Source organism: Bufo bufo, unplaced genomic scaffold (genome assembly GCF_905171765.1).
Source record: "Bufo bufo unplaced genomic scaffold, aBufBuf1.1, whole genome shotgun sequence".
NCBI classification, from domain to species: domain Eukaryota; kingdom Metazoa; phylum Chordata; class Amphibia; order Anura; family Bufonidae; genus Bufo; species Bufo bufo.
The window spans coordinates 26,270-49,455 of record NW_024401171.1 but is presented as its reverse complement, the minus strand read 5'-3'; the positions used below and the strand labels follow the sequence as shown (position 1 = coordinate 49,455).

Here is a 23,186-nt window from a genome sequence, read left to right as displayed (position 1 = left end):
GATACCGCACTCTTGAAGACATGCGATATCCGGATTTTGTTTTTTAATATAATCAAAAACTGCAGTTCGTCTAGCTCTTGATTTCAGTACCCTCACATTCAAGGATAAGACATGAAATTCAGCTTTTCCCCCCATTGCAAGATCTTATTTCGGACATAGTTACCAGTACCCCACTGTTTCCTTATCCGATTCCGTCGGGAGGTTGACCTCCTGAGCAAAAGTCCCTGGCCTTTGACTCGTCCAAAAAAGCACTGTTGTCCGGAATGCAAGCAGCAGGATACGCCTCCTGCCTTACCGGACTCTGTTCTACTCCACTGTACTGAGGCGGTAATAAGCGGGGTTTCTTTACAACTGAGCTCAGCGATTCCTCCGCTGATCTCGTAGTGGGTGTTATGAAGTCACTGGTGGATACAAAATCTCCTTGTTCACCTCTCCCATCCTCCTGTGGGTCCTCCATCTCATCCCACCCGGGCACTGGCGATTTAGGTAAGGGAGAGACCACCTCTCCTTCTCCCTGAAGATCCGACTGAAGACCAAATATTTGGGGAAAATCTTCCTCCACCTGGGAAATGTCCATCTCCACATTTTCTCTACTCCCCACAGGGGAAACAATAGGAGTAGCTTGCTGCACACTTCCACTCTGATGTATATCAGTCTGTGATTGAACTGCCATTTGAGACGCCTGAACTGGATTCTGGGATAACTGCACAGGAGTTTGAGACGGCTGATCTGGGATCCGAGATGGCCCTGCAGCCCTTGCCCTTGCAACATCAGCATACAATCTTTTTGGCTTAGCTCTATAGCCACGTGAAGGACACTCTTTAAAAGTATGCCCCGCTTCTTCACAGAGATTACAGATAATTGCATTTTTACAATCCTTTGCGATATGCCCATCTTTATGACACTTCGAACAGACGAAGGAGGTTTGCTGACAATTCTCTTGTACATGCCCATACAACTTGCATTTTCGGCAATAACTTGGAGCGTCTTGAAAGAAAATGAGGCCTCTATCTCTGCCAATAACAAAACTTTGGGGAGGATGACTCATACCCCCTGGGCTCAGAGGATCAGGGCGGAAACGCACAAAATACTTGTGTTTGCCAGTCCACAAACCATGGCTACCCATAACTTTATGGGCGTAAACGACTTTTTCGCAGTATTTAGATAAGAACAAAAAAATATCATCCGTATCGACGTATGGGTTGTACATAAACACGACCAAGTGAATGTCTCTATTGTACAACACCGTGAACGTCAAGCCATCTAGTTCTGGATTGTCCTTATTCCTCTCCAAAAACAAAAATAAATTATGACAGGCTCCTATAGATGTTAAGACAAGAGTGCGCCTTCCACCAATTCGATCTTGTAAGCACAAAATATCCGCCATACTGACATGTAGAGTTTTAAACAGTACCTCTTTGACAAGATGTTCATCTGTAAATTTTTCTTTCTTCGCTTCCTCGACACAAATTCCAAACGCGTTCCTGACCCGGAAGTCTCCGGTCCCGGCGTAATCGATTTTCACGCCCATCTTTCTCCGTCTTGATCGCCTTCTTGGTTATCCCACCTTCTCCTTATAGCAGCGAGCAGCTTAAGCCATGTGGCGATGCTGCAGGGCCAAGAGCTTGGTACGGATCCCTCTCAACAAGACCATGATCTTGCCAAAAGGCCGAGAAGCGATAACCTGAAAAGGGTTCGCAGTACAGGCCGATGGTCCCCAATGCAGAGCACTAATGAAGGCAATAGACTACTGTCCCCAGCCCAATACACAGTCCGGGAGGCTTCTTTCTCTCACAAACCGGGGAAAACGTTCACGCGCGTCCTACGCACAGAAGTCACACCAGCATGCTTCTTTTCGTGTTTGCTATCTGCATAGCTCCGCCCACACGCGACTTTTGGACACGCCTTTTCTTCGCACGAAATTCCTGGTGCGGTGCCAAAGCACGCCAAGCAGAAAGCATGATAGGAATAGTAGTGAGTGAAAGGAAAAAAAAAAAAAAAAAAAAAAAAAGGATAACCATTGTTGATTGTGATGTCACGGCACCATTGTTGAGTGTTCCATCAGGGCCCTTGTGATGTCATCCAATAGCTGACCTTACTTGACCTCTTTGACCTCTTGACCTGACAAGGCTCTTGTGACACGCGCAGTGTTCCGTCCATTGAACAGACAAGGTAGGTCCAGCTGCATAGGAAGTGCTGGGCTACTTTTTAGCCACTAAGTAATCCAGTTCAAAAGATCCACAAGAGGGAGACACAGGCAAACTTTACTCATTTATTGAAGCACTGCAAAAGCTAAATGGTTACATCCAGCCAACTTGATACAAAAAAGGGTCAATTGCCTGCCAGAGACGACTCAGCAACCCTCCGAGGTGTGCACAACAGGCCCAAATCAAACGTGGAGGAGGGGAGGTCCAAACAATTCATTCAGGTGATAAGCCAATTAACCAATCATCAGTCCTAATTGGATCCAGGGTGTGAGGAGACTGGGCTGAATGGGTTGCTTGGTGCTGGAAACAACCGACAGCTGATGCAATTAGGAGATTGACAGACTAGATGCAGGTATTATATGCAAAAAGCAACACTGCACTGACTGGGCAGACAGAGGAGAAGCTGAAGGAGGCACGACACACACAACTTTCCACTTGCTTGGCTGGAAGGATGATGCTTGCAATCCATTTCAATTTCATTCTGTTTTTTCATACTGGATTAGAAGGGGTGCACCGGTCCTGGAGGTACTGCAATACCAGGTCAATGCGTGGAGTGGACAGAGCAAGCTCTTTTTCCATCTCCCTGTTCGAAAAATCCATTTAATATATGGTCCCCAGATAGGGGACGTATCAGATATTAAACTGATAAGAACAGATTTTTTTTTAGTTTTTAGTTGATGCGTCAGAAGACGCGGCATAATTGTACTAGACACTTTTTATGCCCCACGCCTCATCATCCATACCAACTTTCTTTTTTAATTTTTATTTATATTTCTTATTTTCTAAAAAAATAATATTAACAAACATGACAAACATATAACAACAAAAGAAACACAAATTTTCCCATTCTTTTCAGCCTGGTCTTAGACCCCCCTTCCAGGCATAATATGCCATTAACCTTAACACATTCCTATGCAAAATCATATCTGCACTTATATTTTCTGGTACTCCCCCTTGATGACACTGAGGGACCTTATAATACTCAAAAAACTTGACTCTTTGTTCTCCTAATAGCTTCCTTACTTTACTAAACAAGCATCCCAGATCAATGCCTGTTTTTGTAAGTTCTTCTATTTCTTTTCCTACTTCTCCACTCCCGGTTTCGTATTGAAACCCAGTTTTCCCTTTCTCTTCTTTTCTCCCTTCTTTTTCCTCTTTTTCTCCTTTTCTCACTTCTTTCCTCACTTCTTTTTTCTCTCTCACCTCTATTTTCTTTTCTTCTCTCTCACTTTCCTTCACCACTCTCCTAATACCACCTTGGCTTTCCTCTTTTCTCTGTTTACTCTCTTCTCTTCTCTTTCTTTTTGTTTCTTCTCCTTTCCTCTTTGGACAGGACAAGTAAACATGACCGTTTTCACCGCATAAATTACATTTCTTTTCTTTTTTGCAATTCGCTGCTAAGTGACCAAACTCCTCACATCTCAAACACCACTGGTTAGTACAAGTATCTTTTTCATGACCGTATCTTTTACAATTTTTACAGAATTCCTGCATTCCGTTAAAGAAAAGGTCACCGTTTACACTCCCAAGTTTAAATCTACTTGGTGGAAACACAACTTCTCCTTCAGAACTCTCTTTAAATTTTACAAAAAATTTCCACTTTGTGGACCAGATCCCATACTTATTGTAGATTTTACCACTACAATCAACTTTGTCACAAAACCTCAGTAAGAAAGTCACAATGTCTTCTTCAGCCACGTATGGGCTGTACATTCTCACAGTCAAAACTCTCTCCCTTCTGGGAAAGTGCAATATCACCTTGACTCCATTCATAACCGGACTCAATCTGAAATGTTCCAGTCTTTTTGCCACAACTGCACATATATCTTCTGTAGCGAAGATGACATCAAACATCCCACGCCTTGGGAATTCAAGCATGGATAATATCATGTCTTTCCGTACCTCTATAAGGCCAAACAGAATTTCTTCCACCAAAAATACGAGTCCTTTCTCCTTCTTCTTGGTATCCAATAACAGGAACCGAACGCCATTCTTGAGCCTTTCAAATGACGGAACTTCGTCCAACACAGGATCCTGGATCTCCATTTCCGGCGATTCTTCCATCCAGCAAGCGAAGACCACGTTCCAGGGACTGGTAGCGCCCTACCACCGAAGTAGCAGGCAGGTGATCGCTCCTCGTTGCCCAGGGACTAAGCCGCTCCCCAATAGCAGCAAGGAGGCAGGACCGAACTTTTCAGCGCGGCCCCAACCTCCAAGGCAGAGGAGACGGGTACCCCAGGCACCTTCTGACTAAGACCGATGTATCCCTACACTTGATCTTAGCCAAAAGGCCGAGAAGCGATAACCTGAAAAGGGTTCGCAGTACAGGCCGATGGTCCCCAATGCAGAGCACTAATGAAGGCAATAGACTACTGTCCCCAGCCCAATACACAGTCCGGGAGGCTTCTTTCTCTCACAAACCGGGGAAAACGTTCACGCGCGTCCTACGCACAGAAGTCACACCAGCATGCTTCTTTTCGTGTTTGCTATCTGCATAGCTCCGCCCACACGCGACTTTTGGACACGCCTTTTCTTCGCACGAAATTCCTGGTGCGGTGCCAAAGCACGCCAAGCAGAAAGCATGATAGGAATAGTAGTGAGTGAAAGGAAAAAAAAAAAAAAAAAAAAAAAAAGGATAACCATTGTTGATTGTGATGTCACGGCACCATTGTTGAGTGTTCCATCAGGGCCCTTGTGATGTCATCCAATAGCTGACCTTACTTGACCTCTTTGACCTCTTGACCTGACAAGGCTCTTGTGACACGCGCAGTGTTCCGTCCATTGAACAGACAAGGTAGGTCCAGCTGCATAGGAAGTGCTGGGCTACTTTTTAGCCACTAAGTAATCCAGTTCAAAAGATCCACAAGAGGGAGACACAGGCAAACTTTACTCATTTATTGAAGCACTGCAAAAGCTAAATGGTTACATCCAGCCAACTTGATACAAAAAAGGGTCAATTGCCTGCCAGAGACGACTCAGCAACCCTCCGAGGTGTGCACAACAGGCCCAAATCAAACGTGGAGGAGGGGAGGTCCAAACAATTCATTCAGGTGATAAGCCAATTAACCAATCATCAGTCCTAATTGGATCCAGGGTGTGAGGAGACTGGCTGAATGGGTTGCTTGGTGCTGGAAACAACCGACAGCTGATGCAATTAGGAGATTGACAGACTAGATGCAGGTATTATATGCAAAAAGCAACACTGCACTGACTGGGCAGACAGAGGAGAAGCTGAAGGAGGCACGACACACACAACTTTCCACTTGCTTGGCTGGAAGGATGATGCTTGCAATCCATTTCAATTTCATTCTGTTTTTTCATACTGGATTAGAAGGGGTGCACCGGTCCTGGAGGTACTGCAATACCAGGTCAATGCGTGGAGTGGACAGAGCAAGCTCTTTTTCCATCTCCCTGTTCGAAAAATCCATTTAATATATGGTCCCCAGATAGGGGACGTATCAGATATTAAACTGATAAGAACAGATACTACACTTGATCTTAGCCAAAAGGCCGAGAAGCGATAACCTGAAAAGGGTTCGCAGTACAGGCCGATGGTCCCCAATGCAGAGCACTAATGAAGGCAATAGACTACTGTCCCCAGCCCAATACACAGTCCGGGAGGCTTCTTTCTCTCACAAACCGGGGAAAACGTTCACGCGCGTCCTACGCACAGAAGTCACACCAGCATGCTTCTTTTCGTGTTTGCTATCTGCATAGCTCCGCCCACACGCGACTTTTGGACACGCCTTTTCTTCGCACGAAATTCCTGGTGCGGTGCCAAAGCACGCCAAGCAGAAAGCATGATAGGAATAGTAGTGAGTGAAAGGAAAAAAAAAAAAAAAAAAAAAAAAGGATAACCATTGTTGATTGTGATGTCACGGCACCATTGTTGAGTGTTCCATCAGGGCCCTTGTGATGTCATCCAATAGCTGACCTTACTTGACCTCTTTGACCTCTTGACCTGACAAGGCTCTTGTGACACGCGCAGTGTTCCGTCCATTGAACAGACAAGGTAGGTCCAGCTGCATAGGAAGTGCTGGGCTACTTTTTAGCCACTAAGTAATCCAGTTCAAAAGATCCACAAGAGGGAGACACAGGCAAACTTTACTCATTTATTGAAGCACTGCAAAAGCTAAATGGTTACATCCAGCCAACTTGATACAAAAAAGGGTCAATTGCCTGCCAGAGACGACTCAGCAACCCTCCGAGGTGTGCACAACAGGCCCAAATCAAACGTGGAGGAGGGGAGGTCCAAACAATTCATTCAGGTGATAAGCCAATTAACCAATCATCAGTCCTAATTGGATCCAGGGTGTGAGGACGACCTGGGCTGAATGGGTTGCTTGGTGCTGGAAACAACCGACAGCTGATGCAATTAGGAGATTGACAGACTAGATGCAGGTATTATATGCAAAAAGCAACACTGCACTGACTGGGCAGACAGAGGAGAAGCTGAAGGAGGCACGACACACACAACTTTCCACTTGCTTGGCTGGAAGGATGATGCTTGCAATCCATTTCAATTTCATTCTGTTTTTTCATACTGGATTAGAAGGGGTGCACCGGTCCTGGAGGTACTGCAATACCAGGTCAATGCGTGGAGTGGACAGAGCAAGCTCTTTTTCCATCTCCCTGTTCGAAAAATCCATTTAATATATGGTCCCCAGATAGGGGACGTATCAGATATTAAACTGATAAGAACAGATACTACACTTGATCTTAGCCAAAAGGCCGAGAAGCGATAACCTGAAAAGGGTTCGCAGTACAGGCCGATGGTCCCCAATGCAGAGCACTAATGAAGGCAATAGACTACTGTCCCCAGCCCAATACACAGTCCGGGAGGCTTCTTTCTCTCACAAACCGGGGAAAACGTTCACGCGCGTCCTACGCACAGAAGTCACACCAGCATGCTTCTTTTCGTGTTTGCTATCTGCATAGCTCCGCCCACACGCGACTTTTGGACACGCCTTTTCTTCGCACGAAATTCCTGGTGCGGTGCCAAAGCACGCCAAGCAGAAAGAAAGATAGGAATAGTAGTGAGTGAAAGGAAAAAAAAAAAAAAAAAAAAAAAAGGATAACCATTGTTGATTGTGATGTCACGGCACCATTGTTGAGTGTTCCATCAGGGCCCTTGTGATGTCATCCAATAGCTGACCTTACTTGACCTCTTTGACCTCTTGACCTGACAAGGCTCTTGTGACACGCGCAGTGTTCCGTCCATTGAACAGACAAGGTAGGTCCAGCTGCATAGGAAGTGCTGGGCTACTTTTTAGCCACTAAGTAATCCAGTTCAAAAGATCCACAAGAGGGAGACACAGGCAAACTTTACTCATTTATTGAAGCACTGCAAAAGCTAAATGGTTACATCCAGCCAACTTGATACAAAAAAGGGTCAATTGCCTGCCAGAGACGACTCAGCAACCCTCCGAGGTGTGCACAACAGGCCCAAATCAAACGTGGAGGAGGGGAGGTCCAAACAATTCATTCAGGTGATAAGCCAATTAACCAATCATCAGTCCTAATTGGATCCAGGGTGTGTGTGACGACACTGGGCTGAATGGGTTGCTTGGTGCTGGAAACAACCGACAGCTGATGCAATTAGGAGATTGACAGACTAGATGCAGGTATTATATGCAAAAAGCAACACTGCACTGACTGGGCAGACAGAGGAGAAGCTGAAGGAGGCACGACACACACAACTTTCCACTTGCTTGGCTGGAAGGATGATGCTTGCAATCCATTTCAATTTCATTCTGTTTTTTCATACTGGATTAGAAGGGGTGCACCGGTCCTGGAGGTACTGCAATACCAGGTCAATGCGTGGAGTGGACAGAGCAAGCTCTTTTTCCATCTCCCTGTTCGAAAAATCCATTTAATATATGGTCCCCAGATAGGGGACGTATCAGATATTAAACTGATAAGAACAGATAAGGTTTCAACATAACTTTATTAAAGTATAAGTTTTGACAAAAGAAACAGGGGTATAATAAAAACATAAATATTATATTACATTAAGACAATGGTAAAGAATATAAGTTATAATACAATTGTGTTCCAGGCTGCTAAACACCATAAAGAATTGGCTTCTTTTATGCCCATATTTTTCTTATCTCTTAAGAAATAAATATATAATTCACTCAAAGCCATTTTCATACAGTTTCTTACATCAATGTCATCACGCTTAAATATTAAAATATTTCTAGTCTTCCAAATGGCATTTTTAAAACAGTTAATAATCATCCAGCAAACTCTTTGTTGCTTGGGTGTAGGGCAAGTAAAAAGTCCATATAAAACGTATTCGTGATTAAAATCTTTAAGACCACATATCCATTTAAAAAGAAGGCCCGCTCTCTTCCAAATCTCCTGAGCGTAGTGACAGTTCCAGAACAAGTGCAGCACCGTCTCATCATCTCCACATCTGTCTCTTGGACATCTGGCTCTCGCCACCAGCCCTCGCCTATATTGAAACTCACGGGTAGGGAGGCACTGGTGGGCGATTGCCCAGGACAGATCCTTGTGGATATTTGCTAGAAACTTCCCGTATACGTTCCGCCACACTTTTTTGGATCTATCCTGCGAGAAATTGGAAACTGTCACTACCTCCTCATTCTTTCGACACAGTTTTGACACTTTTCTCTGGTCCCCCAAAATGTCAGGCTCCAATTCTTGGAGGCGTAGGAGTCTGACCGTTTTTTCTAGGACCGCATAATGTTTAGGGGGACACAGAAGAACAGGAGCATTTAGAGAGGGACGGTACCATCTTTTAAAAACCATGCCCGTTGCATATTTTAAAAAATAACTAAAAATGCCATTAGATTTAAACATCTTAAAACAGAAACAGAAATATTTAATATAAAAGAAGTTAAAAAGGTTGGGAACATCTTTACCGCCATTGACTCTACTTTTATACATACTTTCACGCTTTAATTTTTCCATTGATGAACCCCATAAAAATTTAAAACAGATACGAGTTACTCTTTTAATATATAGATTTGAGGGGGGAAAAACCATTGCTATGTAAAGTAAAATAGGAATTAAAACCATTTTTATTATTAAAATTTTCCCCTCCATTGTAAGATTCCTCATGTTCCACATTAAAACCTTTTTCTCTATTTTATTAATTGCAATGTCCCAATTACAAACTCCATTATTAGCCTGATTAAAAATAACCCCTAAAATTTTTATTTGGTCTTGTTGCATTTGGATTCCAGATGTTATTGAAGAATCCCAATCCCCTATATAAAAACAGTCACATTTATTTACATTTAGTTTAAAACCTGAAGCTTCACAGAAAAAGGTGGTGTTCATTAGGGTACGTCTTAATGTCGGGGAGCTTGGACATAACACTGTAACATCATCCATGTAACTTAAAACCTTCAATTGATTACCCCCTCCCCCGGGGATTGGTACCCCCTTCACCATCTTATCTCGTCTTAACGTGGCTAGAAGGGGCTCTATTGCACAAATGAATAAAAAGGGGGATAGGGGGCACCCCTGTTTTACCCCTGATAAAAGAGGGACACCTTTTGTTAAAAAACCATTAACGGAAATGTGACTAAAGCAAGAACTATATAAAAGTTTAATTTTGTTTATTATAAAATCAGGCAAACATAATTTTTTTAAAACTATAAAAAGATATTCATGGGACACTCTGTCAAAGGCTTTTTCGAAGTCAAGTGATAAAATGGCAAGGGTCTGATTTCTGTCTTTAAAATACCAAATTACATCTCTTAAAATATTTAAAGCTTCAGCAATTGATCTACCAGGTACCCCACAAACCTGATTAGGATGTATTATTTTATCAATAAAAGGTTTAAGACGTACTGCTAAAAGTTTGGCTAAAATTTTATAATCTACGTTTAAAAGTGTAATGGGTCTCCAATTTTTTAACTGGCTTTTGTCCCCTTTTTTAAATAGCAAAGAAACTATCCCTTTCCTCCAGGACTGTGGCAGTTCTTTAACAGTGAAAGTTTCTTTGTATAATAAAAACATGTCACTTTTTAAAATTTCCCAAAAAGCTAGATAAAATTCTATGGGGAGCCCATCCTCACCCGGCGTTTTCCCGTTAGAAAAACTTTTAAAAGCAAATAAAAGCTCCTCTATGGTAAGATCACGGGATAAAACTTCTTGGTCTAAAATATCTAACTTAAAATCAAGGGAATTAATAACATCATTTAAAAAGGACATGTCAATAGATTTTTTATTAAAAAGAAATTGGTAAAAATTAAAAGTTGATTTTAGCATTCCATTTACTGTGGTTTCCCCTTCTAAATTTAAAATTACCTCACGCCTTTTATTTATTTTTTTAAAAAAGAAACGGGAACACTTTTCATCTTCTTCTAGGTATTTTACACGAGAGTTAAAAATTATTTGTTTACCTTTGTCCTCGATACATTTTTTTATTTCTGCTTTTAAATTAACCATATCTAGGTCTACCTCCATACCAATTTCTTTTAATTTAAACAAAACATTAAGACGTTTGTTAAGAACATTATACCATTGTTTCTTTTCCTTTGCTTTCTTCCTACCTGCTTTAATAAAAAATAATTTAATTTTAGGCTTTATGCCCTCCCACCAGTGCAGCACCGATTCATGGGAATTTCTTTCTTGCTGCCAGCACTGGTAGGTCCGCACAAATTCCGCCTTAATTTCAGGGTTTTCTAATAGCAAAACATTCAGCTTCCAATAACCTTTGTTTACCTTTTGTTCGTCCTCCGTCTCTAGCTGTGTCGATAAAAGCTTGTGATCTGAGAAAACATTGTCAACAAGTTCACATTTCAGGGGAGAAAAGTTATTGGAAGCAAACATAAAATCGATTCTGGAGTTCACTCTCCCATTGGACCAAGTGGCACCTGGGTCCGCCGGCAAGAGCGACCTCCAGCAATCCTTTAAGTTAAAATCCTCAATAAAATTTTTAAGCAGGTAGGAAGTGCGGTCCTTCCTGTTCCCATCACCCCCTTGCCTGGTTTCACCTTCACGAATACAATTAAAATCACCTCCTACCAGCAAGGGGGCGGAACCTGTACAAAACAATGGTAAAATGTTAAAAAGCTCCGCCCTCTCCTGTTTATCAGGAGGGGCGTATACATTTAAAACACGACATAAAAGACCCTTAAAACGTAAATGTATTAAAATTGCTCTGCCTGGTAAAATTTCGATCACAGATTGTATTTGTATAAAATTACCACGACACAGCACGCCAACACCAACAGATCTATTATTATTTGCCCCGGACCACACTGAAGGGCCCAGCTTCCAGTCTTTTTTAATATCGTTATACTCCATTCGATTTGGTATTCCGCATTCTTGTAATAGGCAAATATCAAAGTCCAAAGTCTCTAGGAAAGAAAATAAAGCCGCCCTGCGCACAGGACTCTTTAATGACCTCACATTCAGTGAGGAAATTTTTATAGACAAAGATGACATAAATATCAGGGAGAGTCAGTTTCTAGCTCAGAAGATGCTGCCTCCTCAATTTCTTGGGAGCAGGAGATACCAGGATCCGGACAAACAGAAAAAATGCTTTGGTCAGTCTCAGAGATGTGCTGCGATCCAATTTCTTTTCTAACCTCATCTTCTTTTGAGCTACGGGGTTTGGCTTTTCTCTGTGATCCATATCCTTCTTCCTCTCTTGTCCTTTTCGCCGTATGGGAGGTATCCATCGCATCGCCCACCGCTCTCTTCGTCTCTGGTTCAACGTTGTCATCTTGGACCTCTTTCTTCGTCTTTCCACTCGGCCTCTGCGGAATTCCCGTGTCTCTCCGTCTGTCTTTTACCGGAGTCCCCTCTACCACCGTCGTAGAGGGACTTGCCTCCGGATATCTCTCTGAATGCTGCCGCTCAGCATCAGAGGCCCTCCGCATCAGGCCTGGCTTAAATGGGGTCGCAGGGCCCGTCTGGGAAATCTCCGAGCTTTCCGCACCTTGGCCTTTCTTTGCCCTGCCCTGTACTCGTGCTGCACCAGGGCTAGGCTCGGGGCCACTCCACAAGCTTTCGGCTTGCGAAATAATGTCTTGGGAACACTCCTCTCTCGCCTTCAAAGAGTGTTTTCTGTCAAACTTTTTGACTTTCCCAGTCTGGCTGCTGGGGTTTCCCATCGGGCTCACCCCAGTCTTGCTTACTTTGTCCAGATTGTCTTTGGCCGAATCCTCTGTAAGGGTTACAGAGGATCGCCTACTCTTTCCCTGGTCCGGGTCGGCCAGGGGTCTTGCGGCCCTTGCAGAGCTAGTACAGCCCTGTTTAGACTCTCTGTTGGAATTATAGCCAGCCTCTACTTTCTCCCCCATCGGGCCGCCCGGTGGGGCTTTAGAGGACCCTGGCTCGGTTTCACCAGCCACCTTCGGTTCAGGTCCCGGGGCATTACCAACAGCACCCATATCTGTTATGGGCTGCTGCCTTGGCCCCGGCCTGGGTGTCTTTTGCCCGGTCACCACCACGGATGCTTTATACGTACGGGCTTTAAGAGGGCAGTCTTTATACTTGTGACCATTTTCGCCACATAGGTCACAGGCGTTGCAACTTGAGGCCACATGTCCCTCACTACCGCATCTGTTGCAACGTTTTACCCCTGAATCGCAGTTTTCTCTTGTATGCCCGAATCTTTGGCAGTTTCTGCAAAATGAGGGCATTTGGGAGTACAGGAGATAACCCCTGTTCCTCCCAATGGCAAAATTCGATGGCGGGTGAGAGAGACCCCCAATGCCTGCAGGGTCCTTCTCAAATTTCACAAAGTATTTCCTTTTGCCATTCCAAAAATTTTCCGAGTTTTTAACTTCATGTGAGAAGTGAACTTCTCGACAATACCGCCTGAGGAATAGAGTAACATCTTCCTCTGGTACAAATGGATTGTACATACATACAACCAAATGTACCGACTCCTCACCGTAGAGGAGCCCAAAATGGAGACCGTCAAGACGGTCATCGGCCTGGTCCGCAACCTGCAATGCTGCATAGATGTTATCACAACATGCTTTCGTGCAGAAGGTGATGGTATATAGGCCCTTATATTCCTGGTCTCGTAGACACAGGATGTCCTCCCTTCTGACCTGAAAAACACCGTTCAGGATTTCGGCCACAATATATCGTAGCGTCTTTCGATCCCGGAATTTTTCCGCCACCTCAATCCGGATGGACTGATGTATATGGGTTTCCCCATCCGCAAAGTCAAAGGAGAACGGCATCTCCACACGCCAAGGCCTAATCCCGACCCCGAAACCAAAAAAGGACACACACCCAGCGAGATGAGTCTCCAATCCAGTCCGGGGACGGGGACCTCAGATGTCCAAACGCCCAGATGAACACGCTCCAAAAAATAATAAATAAAGAACGCTCCCAGCGATAAATATCACTGATGAGCGCGATCGCCTCCCGTTGCCTGGGGACTAAGCCTATCCCCTATAGCAGCAAGGGGGCGCAACACGGGCTATAAACCCGTGCCGTCCCCCAAGGCCGAGGAATCGGGTACCCCAGGCACCTTCTGACCAAGACCCAATGTATCCCTACACTTGATCTTAGCCAAAAGGCCGAGAAGCGATAACCTGAAAAGGGTTCGCAGTACAGGCCGATGGTCCCCAATGCAGAGCACTAATGAAGGCAATAGACTACTGTCCCCAGCCCAATACACAGTCCGGGAGGCTTCTTTCTCTCACAAACCGGGGAAAACGTTCACGCGCGTCCTACGCACAGAAGTCACACCAGCATGCTTCTTTTCGTGTTTGCTATCTGCATAGCTCCGCCCACACGCGACTTTTGGACACGCCTTTTCTTCGCACGAAATTCCTGGTGCGGTGCCAAAGCACGCCAAGCAGAAAGCATGATAGGAATAGTAGTGAGTGAAAGGAAAAAAAAAAAAAAAAAAAAAAGGATAACCATTGTTGATTGTGATGTCACGGCACCATTGTTGAGTGTTCCATCAGGGCCCTTGTGATGTCATCCAATAGCTGACCTTACTTGACCTCTTTGACCTCTTGACCTGACAAGGCTCTTGTGACACGCGCAGTGTTCCGTCCATTGAACAGACAAGGTAGGTCCAGCTGCATAGGAAGTGCTGGGCTACTTTTTAGCCACTAAGTAATCCAGTTCAAAAGATCCACAAGAGGGAGACACAGGCAAACTTTACTCATTTATTGAAGCACTGCAAAAGCTAAATGGTTACATCCAGCCAACTTGATACAAAAAAGGGTCAATTGCCTGCCAGAGACGACTCAGCAACCCTCCGAGGTGTGCACAACAGGCCCAAATCAAACGTGGAGGAGGGGAGGTCCAAACAATTCATTCAGGTGATAAGCCAATTAACCAATCATCAGTCTTAATTGGATCCAGGGTGTGTGTGACGACACTGGGGCTGAATGGGTTGCTTGGTGCTGGAAACAACCGACAGCTGATGCAATTAGGAGATTGACAGACTAGATGCAGGTATTATATGCAAAAAGCAACACTGCACTGACTGGGCAGACAGAGGAGAAGCTGAAGGAGGCACGACACACACAACTTTCCACTTGCTTGGCTGGAAGGATGATGCTTGCAATCCATTTCAATTTCATTCTGTTTTTTCATACTGGATTAGAAGGGGTGCACCGGTCCTGGAGGTACTGCAATACCAGGTCAATGCGTGGAGTGGACAGAGCAAGCTCTTTTTCCATCTCCCTGTTCGAAAAATCCATTTAATATATGGTCCCCAGATAGGGGACGTATCAGATATTAAACTGATAAGAACAGATACTACACTTGATCTTAGCCAAAAGGCCGAGAAGCGATAACCTGAAAAGGGTTCGCAGTACAGGCCGATGGTCCCCAATGCAGAGCACTAATGAAGGCAATAGACTACTGTCCCCAGCCCAATACACAGTCCGGGAGGCTTCTTTCTCTCACAAACCGGGGAAAACGTTCACGCGCGTCCTACGCACAGAAGTCACACCAGCATGCTTCTTTTCGTGTTTGCTATCTGCATAGCTCCGCCCACACGCGACTTTTGGACACGCCTTTTCTTCGCACGAAATTCCTGGTGCGGTGCCAAAGCACGCCAAGCAGAAAGCATGATAGGAATAGTAGTGAGTGAAAGGAAAAAAAAAAAAAAAAAAAAAAGGATAACCATTGTTGATTGTGATGTCACGGCACCATTGTTGAGTGTTCCATCAGGGCCCTTGTGATGTCATCCAATAGCTGACCTTACTTGACCTCTTTGACCTCTTGACCTGACAAGGCTCTTGTGACACGCGCAGTGTTCCGTCCATTGAACAGACAAGGTAGGTCCAGCTGCATAGGAAGTGCTGGGCTACTTTTTAGCCACTAAGTAATCCAGTTCAAAAGATCCACAAGAGGGAGACACAGGCAAACTTTACTCATTTATTGAAGCACTGCAAAAGCTAAATGGTTACATCCAGCCAACTTGATACAAAAAAGGGTCAATTGCCTGCCAGAGACGACTCAGCAACCCTCCGAGGTGTGCACAACAGGCCCAAATCAAACGTGGAGGAGGGGAGGTCCAAACAATTCATTCAGGTGATAAGCCAATTAACCAATCATCAGTCTTAATTGGATCCAGGGTGTGTGTGACGACACTGGGGCTGAATGGGTTGCTTGGTGCTGGAAACAACCGACAGCTGATGCAATTAGGAGATTGACAGACTAGATGCAGGTATTATATGCAAAAAGCAACACTGCACTGACTGGGCAGACAGAGGAGAAGCTGAAGGAGGCACGACACACACAACTTTCCACTTGCTTGGCTGGAAGGATGATGCTTGCAATCCATTTCAATTTCATTCTGTTTTTTCATACTGGATTAGAAGGGGTGCACCGGTCCTGGAGGTACTGCAATACCAGGTCAATGCGTGGAGTGGACAGAGCAAGCTCTTTTTCCATCTCCCTGTTCGAAAAATCCATTTAATATATGGTCCCCAGATAGGGGACGTATCAGATATTAAACTGATAAGAACAGATACTACACTTGATCTTAGCCAAAAGGCCGAGAAGCGATAACCTGAAAAGGGTTCGCAGTACAGGCCGATGGTCCCCAATGCAGAGCACTAATGAAGGCAATAGACTACTGTCCCCAGCCCAATACACAGTCCGGGAGGCTTCTTTCTCTCACAAACCGGGGAAAACGTTCACGCGCGTCCTACGCACAGAAGTCACACCAGCATGCTTCTTTTCGTGTTTGCTATCTGCATAGCTCCGCCCACACGCGACTTTTGGACACGCCTTTTCTTCGCACGAAATTCCTGGTGCGGTGCCAAAGCACGCCAAGCAGAAAGCATGATAGGAATAGTAGTGAGTGAAAGGAAAAAAAAAAAAAAAAAAAAAGGATAACCATTGTTGATTGTGATGTCACGGCACCATTGTTGAGTGTTCCATCAGGGCCCTTGTGATGTCATCCAATAGCTGACCTTACTTGACCTCTTTGACCTCTTGACCTGACAAGGCTCTTGTGACACGCGCAGTGTTCCGTCCATTGAACAGACAAGGTAGGTCCAGCTGCATAGGAAGTGCTGGGCTACTTTTTAGCCACTAAGTAATCCAGTTCAAAAGATCCACAAGAGGGAGACACAGGCAAACTTTACTCATTTATTGAAGCACTGCAAAAGCTAAATGGTTACATCCAGCCAACTTGATACAAAAAAGGGTCAATTGCCTGCCAGAGACGACTCAGCAACCCTCCGAGGTGTGCACAACAGGCCCAAATCAAACGTGGAGGAGGGGAGGTCCAAACAATTCATTCAGGTGATAAGCCAATTAACCAATCATCAGTCTTAATTGGATCCAGGGTGTGTGTGACGACACTGGGGCTGAATGGGTTGCTTGGTGCTGGAAACAACCGACAGCTGATGCAATTAGGAGATTGACAGACTAGATGCAGGTATTATATGCAAAAAGCAACACTGCACTGACTGGGCAGACAGAGGAGAAGCTGAAGGAGGCACGACACACACAACTTTCCACTTGCTTGGCTGGAAGGATGATGCTTGCAATCCATTTCAATTTCATTCTGTTTTTTCATACTGGATTAGAAGGGGTGCACCGGTCCTGGAGGTACTGCAATACCAGGTCAATGCGTGGAGTGGACAGAGCAAGCTCTTTTTCCATCTCCCTGTTCGAAAAATCCATTTAATATATGGTCCCCAGATAGGGGACGTATCAGATATTAAACTGATAAGAACAGATACTACACTTGATCTTAGCCAAAAGGCCGAGAAGCGATAACCTGAAAAGGGTTCGCAGTACAGGCCGATGGTCCCCAATGCAGAGCACTAATGAAGGCAATAGACTACTGTCCCCAGCCCAATACACAGTCCGGGAGGCTTCTTTCTCTCACAAACCGGGGAAAACGTTCACGCGCGTCCTACGCACAGAAGTCACACCAGCATGCTTCTTTTCGTGTTTGCTATCTGCATAGCTCCGCCCACACGCGACTTTTGGACACGCCTTTTCTTCGCACGAAATTCCTGGTGCGGTGCCAAAGCACGCCAAGCAGAAAGCATGATAGGAATAGTAGTGAGTGAAAGGAAAAAAAAAAAAAAAAAAAAAGGATAACCATTGTTGATTGTGATGTCACGGCACCATTGTTGAGTGTTCCATCAGGGCCCTTGTGATGTCATCCAATAGCTGACCTTACTTGACCTCTTTGACCTCTTGACCTGACAAGGCTCTTGTGACACGCGCAGTGTTCCGTCCATTGAACAGACAAGGTAGGTCCAGCTGCATAGGAAGTGCTGGGCTACTTTTTAGCCACTAAGTAATCCAGTTCAAAAGATCCACAAGAGGGAGACACAGGCAAACTTTACTCATTTATTGAAGCACTGCAAAAGCTAAATGGTTACATCCAGCCAACTTGATACAAAAAAGGGTCAATTGCCTGCCAGAGACGACTCAGCAACCCTCCGAGGTGTGCACAACAGGCCCAAATCAAACGTGGAGGAGGGGAGGTCCAAACAATTCATTCAGGTGATAAGCCAATTAACCAATCATCAGTCTTAATTGGATCCAGGGTGTGTGTGACGACACTGGGGCTGAATGGGTTGCTTGGTGCTGGAAACAACCGACAGCTGATGCAATTAGGAGATTGACAGACTAGATGCAGGTATTATATGCAAAAAGCAACACTGCACTGACTGGGCAGACAGAGGAGAAGCTGAAGGAGGCACGACACACACAACTTTCCACTTGCTTGGCTGGAAGGATGATGCTTGCAATCCATTTCAATTTCATTCTGTTTTTTCATACTGGATTAGAAGGGGTGCACCGGTCCTGGAGGTACTGCAATACCAGGTCAATGCGTGGAGTGGACAGAGCAAGCTCTTTTTCCATCTCCCTGTTCGAAAAATCCATTTAATATATGGTCCCCAGATAGGGGACGTATCAGATATTAAACTGACAAGAACAGATTTTTTTTTTTTTTTTTTTTTTTTTTTTTTTTATTTTATTTTAAAATAAAGTCAAAATTCATATATACAGAAGAAAAAAAAAACACATCATCAAAAGACAACAAACACAATACATCATAACTTAATTCAATACTTGATCAACGATCTCCATTTTTTAAACTTCCATACTCCCTCTGAATCTATACCTCCACCATACTGTCTATCCCATAAATGAATTACATAAAGTCTAGACAGAACTAACTTAACACAGTCACACTCAGGCACTACTTCTTTCTTGAACACTAATAAATTCCTCACATCCCACAGACTCTCCATAACACATACCATTATATACCACAAAATCCTTGTATTCATCCTACCACGCGCACCAATACCAAACATCGCCACTTTCCAGTCCATATACGCAACACCCGTCAACTCTTTAACTAAACCTCCCACTCTTTTCCATACATCATTTGCATACCCACAATCCCAAAATAAATGTCTTACAGACTCACATCCCCCGCACCCATCTCTTGGACAAACTTCTGACCTAATTAAATCCCTTTTTTTCTGGACTTCACGCACAGGCAATATGTTTTGCAACCCCATCCACACAATATCTTTCTGTCTATTTGATATGCCTACTATTGAACATTTCTTCCACACTACTGATGCAACATCCGACCTTAACCCTACAATATCACATGCAACCTCATTTTCTCTAAATTTAGCCATCACCTTTTTCTTATCTTTAAACACTTCCATTCTCACAGCCAATAAATCAAATTTCCTAATAAACCTTTCAACCACTTCATACCACACTGGACATTTAAACGACACAGGCACTCTAGCATCTCTTTCACACCACTTCAACCCATACATCATCCATCCAGCCATGTATCTTACCATATATGCACTCTTATTCTGTTTCTCCACCAACACCACAAAACTTTTAATATAATTCAAACCAAGAAAAATTTCAAACTTAGGGAAATCCAAACCACCATTCACACTTCTTTTATACACATACTCTCTTTTCAGCTTCTCCATACGTCCTCCCCAAAGAAACGTAAACACCAGTTTCTCAACTTTCGCAACTTTTTTTGAACATGCAGGGTATACTCCTGCTACAAAAAGGATAATTGGCAAAATAACAGCTTTTATAATCAATACTTTCCCTGTGAGTGAAAGATCTCTTAACCTCCAGAAATTTAATTTCCTCTCAATCTTTCTCCCACATTCATCCCAACTCTCATTCCCTTTCAAATCATCATTAAACAAAATACCTAACACCTTCACCTCATTATTCTCATTCTTAACATCTTCCAGACAAATACTCCTATCCCCAAAACATTTAAACACACATTTATTCCAGTTAATTTTAAAGGCAGACGCACCACAAAACATATCCAACCATAACCTTCCTCTCCTAATAGCAGCCATATTATCACTTACAATCACCACATCATCCATGTATCCTAACACTTTCACACATTTACCCATACTCCCCGGAATCAACATACCTCTCATAACTTTATCCTTCCTTATTAAACACATTAATACCTCAATCACACTAATGAAAAGCACAGGAGACATTGGGCAGCCTTGTCTCACACCACTCCATACATTCACCTTTTTACTCAACCAACCATTTATCATAAACTCACTTGACACCCCACTATACAAACTCTTCACACAGTCCACAAACTTCTTTGGAAAACCCATTCGCTCTAGAACTGCAAACATAAAACAGTGTGCCACTCTGTCAAATGCTTTCTCAAAATCTATCGCTAGTAACATGCATTTCTGTTTTCTACTCATGCAATCTCCAATCAAATCTCTCAATAGAACTAAATTTTCATTCATACTTCTCCCAGGCACAGCACAAACTTGATCTTCATTCACAACCTTATCAATCACACCACGCATCCGATTAGCCAACAATTTACCAAATACCTTATAATCAGCATTTAATAAAGTTATTGGTCTCCAATTCTCGAGTTTATTTTTGTCACCCTTTTTAAAAATCAGAACTACCACGCCTTCTTTCATCGACTCCCCTATTACACCATTTTCCCACATATACCTACATACTTCCAAAAAATCATTTCCCATCCAGTCCCATGCTCTCACATACAACTCAATCGGAATACCATCCTTACCCGGTGTCTTATTTTTTTTACAACTCCACACAATCTTCTTTATTTCTTCTGTAGAAATATCCTCACACACCAAACTCTGACTTTCTACATTTAATTTTTCATCCAAAACATTCATTACCTCCATCATAAGGTCCTTATCAATCCACTTCAACCCATACAAATTTCCATAGAACTCTTCCACTGCCCCAATCACACTTTTACCCCTAACACACTCTCCCTTGCTATCAACCACTTCCAACATATCTTCCTTTTTACCACACACCTTTTTGAAAAAAAACCTAGAACATTTTTCATTCTTCTCAATCATATCAACTTTCGCCCTAAAAATAATCTCTTTACCCTTTCTCTCCATAAACACTTTCTTTTCCCTTTTAACAACTTCCAACAAATCTTTCACATCTACACCCATTGCACTCAATTTCCACAACCACTCAGCTCTCCTATTTAATTCATTGTATTCATTCCTCCTCTTCCTCGCCCTCTTATACCCCCATTTCTTGAAAAAAAGTTTTATTCTTGATTTCATCCAATCCCACCAACACAAAACATTCACAAAATCATCCTTTCTGAATTTCCATCTTTCATACTGGTACTTAAACACTCTCATCACCATCTCATCATCTAACAAACCCATATTCAGTTTCCACACACCTCTACCATATGTAATCTCCTCATCTCCTTCCACCCAAACAGACAAGCACATGTGATCAGAAAAAATAACATCAAGGTATAACATTTTCCTACAAAATAAATTTTTGGAAAGAAAAACAAAATCAATCCTAGAAAAAAAATCACCCCTATCTGCTTTAAAGGTAGCAGGTGGGGGTTTACCTAACATCAATGCAGAATCAGTTAAAGAAAAATCTGAAACAATTTTGTGCAATCTATTCCCTGTCACATCCATCTTATCACCTTCTATAGTGCAATTGAAATCACCCAATAAAATTGTCGGCACTCTACCTACCAGAAAAAAATTCAATTTGTCTAGTAACTCTAGACGTTCTTTTTTCCCGGTAGGACAATAAACGTTAATAATCCTAACCCGCCACCCCTTGTACTTAATCATCGCCATAATGCACCTCCCCACCTCCACCACCGTGTAGCTTTCAAAAACAAGATCTCTATGACATAAAACTATCCCCACACCATCATTCTTATTTATACAAGAACCTGACCAAATTGAGTTCCCATGTGGCCACTCATTAGCACAGACGGGTTCTGAGATACCGCACTCTTGAAGACATGCGATATCCGGATTTTGTTTTTTAATATAATCAAAAACTGCAGTTCGTCTAGCTCTTGATTTCAGTACCCTCACATTCAGGGATAAGACATGAAATTCAGCTTTTCCCCCCATTGCAAGATCTTATTTCGGACATAGTTACCAGTACCCCACTGTTTCCTTATCCGATTCCGTCGGGAGGTTGACCTCCTGAGCAAAAGTCCCTGGCCTTTGACTCGTCCAAAAAAGCACTGTTGTCCGGAATGCAAGCAGCAGGATACGCCTCCTGCCTTACCGGACTCTGTTCTACTCCACTGTACTGAGGCGGTAATAAGCGGGGTTTCTTTACAACTGAGCTCAGCGATTCCTCCGCTGATCTCGTAGTGGGTGTTATGAAGTCACTGGTGGATACAAAATCTCCTTGTTCACCTCTCCCATCCTCCTGTGGGTCCTCCATCTCATCCCACCCGGGCACTGGCGATTTAGGTAAGGGAGAGACCACCTCTCCTTCTCCCTGAAGATCCGACTGAAGACCAAATATTTGGGGAAAATCTTCCTCCACCTGGGAAATGTCCATCTCCACATTTTCTCTACTCCCCACAGGGGAAACAATAGGAGTAGCTTGCTGCACACTTCCACTCTGATGTATATCAGTCTGTGATTGAACTGCCATTTGAGACGCCTGAACTGGATTCTGGGATAACTGCACAGGAGTTTGAGACGGCTGATCTGGGATCCGAGATGGCCCTGCAGCCCTTGCCCTTGCAACATCAGCATACAATCTTTTTGGCTTAGCTCTATAGCCACGTGAAGGACACTCTTTAAAAGTATGCCCCGCTTCTTCACAGAGATTACAGATAATTGCATTTTTACAATCCTTTGCGATATGCCCATCTTTATGACACTTCGAGCAGACGAAGGAGGTTTGCTGACAATTCTCTTGTACATGCCCATACAACTTGCATTTTCGGCAATAACTTGGAGCGTCTTGAAAGAAAATGAGGCCTCTATCTCTGCCAATAACAAAACTTTGGGGAGGATGACTCATACCCCCTGGGCTCAGAGGATCAGGGCGGAAACGCACAAAATACTTGTGTTTGCCAGTCCACAAACCATGGCTACCCATAACTTTATGGGCGTAAACGACTTTTTCGCAGTATTTAGATAAGAACAAAAAAATATCATCCGTATCGACGTATGGGTTGTACATAAACACGACCAAGTGAATGTC

At 43.6% G+C, this 23,186-nt stretch overlaps 6 non-coding genes and 2 pseudogenes across 6 annotated transcripts; all 8 read right to left on the bottom strand.

Moving 5' to 3' along the window:
• Window positions 1-2,710: 2,710 nt before the first annotated feature.
• LOC120984952 lies at window positions 2,711-2,886 on the bottom strand (annotated as a pseudogene).
• A 2,652-nt stretch (window positions 2,887-5,538) lies between these two features.
• LOC120984964 lies at window positions 5,539-5,729 on the bottom strand. The gene has a single exon (XR_005775449.1). It is a non-coding gene; the product is annotated as a U2 spliceosomal RNA (small nuclear RNA).
• A 1,030-nt stretch (window positions 5,730-6,759) lies between these two features.
• On the bottom strand, window positions 6,760-6,950 carry LOC120984963. Its single transcript, XR_005775448.1, has one exon. It is a non-coding gene; the product is annotated as a U2 spliceosomal RNA (small nuclear RNA).
• A 1,032-nt stretch (window positions 6,951-7,982) lies between these two features.
• On the bottom strand, window positions 7,983-8,165 carry LOC120984948. Its single transcript, XR_005775439.1, has one exon. It is a non-coding gene; the product is annotated as a U2 spliceosomal RNA (small nuclear RNA).
• A 6,607-nt stretch (window positions 8,166-14,772) lies between these two features.
• On the bottom strand, window positions 14,773-14,963 carry LOC120984962. The gene has a single exon (XR_005775447.1). It is a non-coding gene; the product is annotated as a U2 spliceosomal RNA (small nuclear RNA).
• Window positions 14,964-15,994: 1,031 nt separating this feature from the next.
• Window positions 15,995-16,185, bottom strand: LOC120984961. Its single transcript, XR_005775446.1, has one exon. It is a non-coding gene; the product is annotated as a U2 spliceosomal RNA (small nuclear RNA).
• Window positions 16,186-17,215: 1,030 nt separating this feature from the next.
• Window positions 17,216-17,406, bottom strand: LOC120984960. The gene has a single exon (XR_005775445.1). It is a non-coding gene; the product is annotated as a U2 spliceosomal RNA (small nuclear RNA).
• Window positions 17,407-18,436: 1,030 nt separating this feature from the next.
• On the bottom strand, window positions 18,437-18,640 carry LOC120984955 (annotated as a pseudogene).
• Window positions 18,641-23,186: the final 4,546 nt, after the last annotated feature.